This window comes from Piliocolobus tephrosceles, chromosome 2 (assembly GCF_002776525.5).
Source record: "Piliocolobus tephrosceles isolate RC106 chromosome 2, ASM277652v3, whole genome shotgun sequence".
In the NCBI taxonomy this organism is placed as follows: Eukaryota; Metazoa; Chordata; class Mammalia; order Primates; family Cercopithecidae; genus Piliocolobus; species Piliocolobus tephrosceles.
Window position 1 is genome coordinate 6174575 of NC_045435.1, and position 6448 is coordinate 6181022.

Genomic DNA, 6448 nt, shown 5'->3' on the forward strand with positions numbered 1-6448 from the left:
TATTACCTGATTGCTCCAGGACTTAGGAAATGGTATATTATTGTTGGGAACATACAATTAAAAACAAAATATTCCCAGCATTTTGGGAGGCCAAGGCAGGAGGATCACTTGAGCCCAGGAGTTCAAGACCAGCCTGGGCAACATAGTGAGACCCTGTCTCTCTCTCAAAAAAAAAAAAAAATATTGCTCTTTCCAGACCTGACTGAGCAGGAGGTGCCATCATGGGAGTTGACATCTGCCACAACAAGGATCGAAAGTTTCACCAGCAAGGAGCCCAAGAGCCAGGATATCTACCTGAGGCTGTTGGTCAAGTTGTACAGGTTTCTGGCCAGAAGAACCAATTCCGCATTCAACCAGGTTGTGCTGAAGAGGTTGTTTATGAGTCGCACCAACTGGCCGCCTCTGTCCCTTTCCCGGATGATCCAGAAGATGAAGCTTCCTGGCCGGGAAAACAAAATGGCCCTGGTTGTGGGGACCATAACGGATGACGTGCAGGTTCAGGAGGTCCCCAAACTGAAGGTATGTGCACTGCGCGTGACCAGCCGGGCCCGCAGCCGCATCCTCAGGGCAGGGGGCAAGATCCTCACTTTCGACCAGCTGGCCCTGGACTCCCCCAAGGGCTGCGGCACTGTCCTGCTCTCTGGTCCTCGCAAGTGCGGAGAGGTGTACCGGCATTTGGGCAAGGCCCCAGGAACCCGGCACAGCCACACCAAAGCCTACGTCTGCTCCAAGGGCCGGAAGTTCGAGCGTGCCAGAGGCCAACTGGCCAGCCCAGGCTACAAAAACTAACCCTGGATCCTATCCTCTTATTAAAAAGATTTTGAGTGCAAAACAAACAAACAAACAAACGAAAAAAACCTCCCAACCCCCAAATCCTATCCACAATGGTAGTAGAGTTAGAAAAGTTTTATTATTGAATGAACATTAAACCACAATATGATGGACATCATAGGCAACTCATTAAGAGATTGAAAAGACACAAGGAATCTCACCCATTTATATTGACAAGCAGATGCAACCCATTACAAACATGTTTTCAAGATAAACAAAAATAGGCTTCAAGTAAGAAAACTTGACAGCATATTTTGTCACATATAGTTCATCTTAAGTTTAGCATAATTGTTAGGAGGACCACCAGTGTTAGCTAATTGGTTCTATCCAAATGAGAAGAAGCAAACTCCTCAAATCTTTTCGTGAGGATATAGTTTTGAAGATTGGGCCAAGGCACCCTGCCCACCAAAATTCAGTTCTTACCCTCCCGGAAGAACTATGAGAGCTATCTCCCTTGAATACATATTTTGAAACATGGCTCCCAGGTCCTAAATTGTGAGACTGAGAAGAGGTTTATTTAGCCATTATAAAGATGTAACATACATTTGAAAAGGACAGAGGATTAAATTCTGAAAGAAAAAGGAGAGGTCACAGCTGTGTCTTCTTTTATTTCCACAGAAAAAAAATTAAGTCTTTTACTCTTTTTTTGAGATAGAGTCTCACTTTGTCGCCCAGGCTGGAGTGCAGTGGTGCAATCTCTGCTCGTTGCAGCCTTCAACTCCTGGGTTCAAGCAATTGTCAAGCCTCAGCCTCCCAAGTAGCTTGGATTACAGGCCCATGCCACCATGCCTGGCTAATTTTTGTATTTTTAGTAGAGACAGAGTTTCGCAATATTGGACAGGCTGGTCTCGAACTCCTTACCTCAAGTGATCTGCTCACCTTGGCCTCCCAAAGTGGTGGGATTACAGGTGTGAGCCACCATACTAGGCCAAGTCTTTTAATTTGTTTGTGTGCTTATAAGAAAAGAAAAATAGCTAAGAGCAGTCTGAGTTCTGTGAGGTATGCAGAATTTATCAGGTCCAGAGAGACATAAGTGTGGGACTTCAGTTGGGCATTTTTTTTTTTTTTTTTTTTTGAGACAGAGTCTTGCTCTGTTGCCCAGGCTGGAGTGCAATGGTTTGATCTTGGCTCAAGGCAACCTCTGCCTCCTGGATTCAAGTGATTCTCCTGCCTCAGCCTCCCGAGTAGCTGGAACTACAGGCATGTGCCACCATGCCCAGATAATTTTTGTGTTTCTAGTAGAGATGGGGTTTCACCATGTTGGCCAGGCTGTCTCAAACTCCTGATCTCAGATGATCTGCCCGCCTTGGCCTCCCAAAGTGCTGGGATTACAGGTGTGAGCCACCATGCCCTGCCTGTGGCAATTGTTTAAAAGACATTTTATGCCTGACTAGGTACCTAAGCCATTATCTTCATGTTCCTAGAATTTGTGATACAAAGAAAAATGTATAGCTAATCAGTAGTTTAAGTTATTTTAATGTAAATACTTGCTAAATAATTTAGGAACTGACTCTTCTTATCTGGTTTAAAAACTTATTGTTATGACTGCTAATTGAAGTGTATATTCAGGGCAACTTGAATGTCTGCTCCTGGGTGGCCATCTTTAATCTTTGAGCTCTAGTAAACTCCATACGTAATCATATTTTCTAAATCTTTTTATTTAAGGTTGACACATTATTGTAAAACAACAGGAAGACTGGTCTTATGAAATGCCACTTCCTTTACTACAGGAGAAAAAGATAAATGTTTCAGTTTGAGTCTTTGGGTGAACAAAACAGTGGTTGAGCTAACAGCCTCCTTTTGTTGCTTTTCTCATGGGTGGAACTATGGGGCTGATGATATCCATCATAATTCACACCTCATGTAAGGTATTCAACTTTCTTTCTTTCTTTTCTTTCTTTTGTTTTTTTTTGAAATGGAGTTTTGCTCTTGTTGCCCAGGCTGGAGTGCAATGGCATGATCTTGGCTCACCCCACAGTTTCTGCCTCCCGGCTTCAAGTGATTCTCCTGCCTCAGCCTCCTGAGTAGGTGGGATTGCAGGCATGTGCCACCATGCCTGGCTAATTTTGTATTTTCAGTAGAGATGGGGTTTCTCCATGTTGGTCAGGCTGGTCTCAAACTCCAATCTCAGGTGATACACCTGCCTCAGCCTCCCAAAGTGCTGGGATTACAGACATGAGCCACTGTGGCTGGCCAGATCCAACTTTCTTACTGTAAACCAAAAATAAATTCTAAATAAAATTCTAAGCCCCCAACTGGCTGATGGACCCTCCCCTTGGCCAAGGGCATTCCAAAATTAATCTGAAAAACTAGTTTAGGCCATGATGGGAAGTGGAGGGTGGTGGGTATCAGATATGCCTCACAGCTGACCAGCATTAACATAAACATAGAGACCTTAAGACTGATAGAACAGACTCCAAGTCTGATAAGAAACATCTATAATCTATTCTCTCTGAAGCCTGCTACCTGGAGGCCTTATCTGCATGATGAAGCCTTGGTCTCTACAACCCCTTATCATAACCCACTCATTTCTTTCTGTTGATTCCAGGTCTTTAGGTAATAACTATTTAAACCAATTGCCAATCAGAAAACCTTTAAATTTCTAAAATGTATGACCTGGAAGACACCCACCCCCAAACCCCACTCCCAGTTGTCCCACCTTTCTGGACCAAACCAGTGTACATCTTACAGGTATTGACTAATGTCTTATGTCTCCCTAAAATGTATAAAATCAAGTTGTAGCTCAAGTTGTAGAGCACATCTTCTCAGGACCTCCCAAGAGCTGTGTCACAGGCCAATGGTCACTTATATTTGTTAGTTTGTTTTTGAGACTGGGTCATGCTCTGTCACCCAGGCTGGAGAGCAGTGGTGTGATCTTGGCTTACTGCAGCTTCAACTTCTTGGACTCAAGTGATCCTCCCACCTCAGCCACCTGAGTAGCTAGGACTACATGCATGCACCACCATGCCTAGCTAATTTTGCTTATTTTTTTTTGTAGACATGATGTTTGACTGTGTTGTCCAGGCTGGTCTCAAACTCCTGCACTCAAGTTATCCTCCCATCTAGGCCTTCTAAACTGCTGAGATTATAGGTGTGAGACACCATGCCTGGCCAGTCACTCATATTTGTCTCAGAATAAATATCTTCAAATATTTGAGATTTATTTGACTCTTTTCTTTTTTTTTTCCTTCTGAGATGGAGTCTTCCTCTGTTACCCAGGCTGGACCGCAGTGGTGCAATCTTGGCTCACTGCAACCTCCGGGGTTCAGGCAATTCTCCTACCTCAGCTTCCCTAGTAGCTGGGATTACAGGTGTGCACTACCATGCCCAGCTAATTTTTGTATTTTTAGTAGAGATGGGGTTTCACCATGTTGGCCAGGCTGATTTCAAACTCCTGATCTCAAGTGTCTGCCCACCTCGGCCTCCCAAAGTGCCGGGATGACAGGTGTGAGCCACTGCACTTGGCCTATTTGACTCTTCATCCATATAACGGACAAGGACTGTTTGCTTGACCTACCTTTACTCAAGTTCCCAAACCTTCTCCTGAGCCCATCTGTGCACTTATTTGTAAAAATCCATTTTTAGGAATGTAGGCATGCGGTTCCAAGATGGCCAAATAGGAAGAGCTCCAGTCTACAGCTTCCAGCGTGAGTGACACAGAAGACGGGTGACTTCTGCATTTCCATCTGAGGTACCAGGTTCATCTCATGGGGGCTTGTTGGACAGTGGGTGCAGTACAGTGGGTGTAGCCCACCAAGCGTGAGCCAAAGCAGGGTTAGGCATCGCCTCACCCAGGAAGCACAAGGGGTCAGGGAATTCCCTTTCCTAGCCAAGGGAAGCTGAGACAGACAGCACCTGGAAAATCGGGTCACTCCCACCCTAATACTGCACTTTTCCAATGGTCTTAGCAAACAGCACACCAGGAGATTATATCCCGTGCCTGGCTCAGAGGGTCCCACACCCATGGAGCCTTGCTCATTGCTAGCACAGCAGTCTGAGATTGAACTGCAAGGTGGCTGGGGGAGGCTGGGGGAGGGGCGCCCGCCATTGCTGAGGCTTGAGTAGGTAAACAAAGCGGCCAGGAGATTTGGCCAGCTCAAGGAGGCCTGCCTGCCTCTGTAGACTCCACCTCTGGGAGCAGGGCATAGCTGAACAATAGGCAGCAGAAACTTCTGCAGACTTAAATGTCCCTGTCTGACAGCTTTGAAGAGAGTAGTGGTTCTCCCAGCATGGAGTCTGAGATCTGAGAATGGACAGACTGGCTCCTCAAGTGGGTCCCCGACTCCTGAGTAGCCTAACTGGGAGGCATCTCCCAGTAGGGGCAGATTGACACCCCACACGGCCGGGTACCCCTCTGAGACGAAGCTTCCAGAAAAACGATCAGGTAGCAACATTTTCTATTCTGCAATATTTGCTGTTCTGCAGCCTCCGCTGGTGATACCCAGGCAAACAGGGTCTGGAGTGGACCTCCAGCAAACTCCAACAGACCTGCAGCTGAGGGTCCTGACTGTTAGAAGGAAAACTAACAAATAGAAAGGACATCCACACCAAAACCCCATAGGTACGTCACCATCATCAAAGACCAATGGTAGATAAAACCATAAAGATGGGGACAAACCAGAGCAGAAAAGCTGAAAATTCTGAAAATCAGAGTGTCTCTTCTCCTCCAAAGGAATGCGGCTCCTCACCAGCAATGGAACAAAGCTGGATGAGAATGACTTTGAAGAGTTGAGAGAAGAAGGCTTCAGATGATCAAACTTCTCCGAGCTAAAGGAGGAAGTTTGAACCCATCGCAAAGAAGCTGAAAACCTTGAAAAAAGATTAGACAAATGGCTAATTAGAATAACCAGTGTAAAGAAGTCCTTAAATGACCTGACGGAGCTGAAAACCATGGCACGAGAACTACGTGACACATGCACAAGCTTCAGTAGCCAATTTGATCAAGTGGAAGAAAGGGTATCAGTGATGGAATATCAAATTAATGAAATGGGGCAAGAAGAGAAGTTTAGAGAAAAAAGAGTAAAAATAAATGAACAAAGCCTCCAAGAAATATGGGACTATGTGAAAAGACCAAATCTATGTCTGATTGGTGTTCCTGAAAGTGACGGGGAGAATGGAACCAAGTTGGAAAGCACTCTATTATCCAGGATAACTTCCCCAACCTAGCAAGGCAGGCCAACATTCAAATTTAGGAAATGCAGAGAATGCCACAAAGGTATTCGTCGAGAAGAGCAACTCTAAGACACATAATTGTCAGATTCATCTAAGTTGAAATGAAGGAAAAAATGTTAAAGGCAGCCAGAGAGAAAGGTCGGGTTACCCACAAAGGGAAGCCCATCAGACTGACAGCGGATCTTTTGGCAGAAACTCTATAAGCCAGAAGAGAGTAGGGGCCAATATTCAACATTCTTAAAGAAAAGAATTTTCAACCCAGAATTTCATATCCAGCCAAACTAAGCTTCATAAGTGAAGGAGAAATAAAATCCTTTACAGACAAACAAATGCTGAGAGATTTTGTCACCACAAGGCCTGCTTTACAAGAGCTCCTGAAGGAAGCACTAAACATGGAAAGGAATAACTGGTACCAGCCACTGCAAAAACATGCCAAATTGTAAAG

The 6448-nt window shown here is 45.1% G+C and overlaps 1 pseudogene; it reads left to right on the forward strand.

Annotated features, from left to right (window-relative positions):
• The first annotated feature begins 221 nt into the window (after nt 1–221).
• On the forward strand, nt 222–789 carry LOC111541754 (annotated as a pseudogene).
• The last annotated feature ends 5659 nt before the right edge of the window (nt 790–6448 follow it).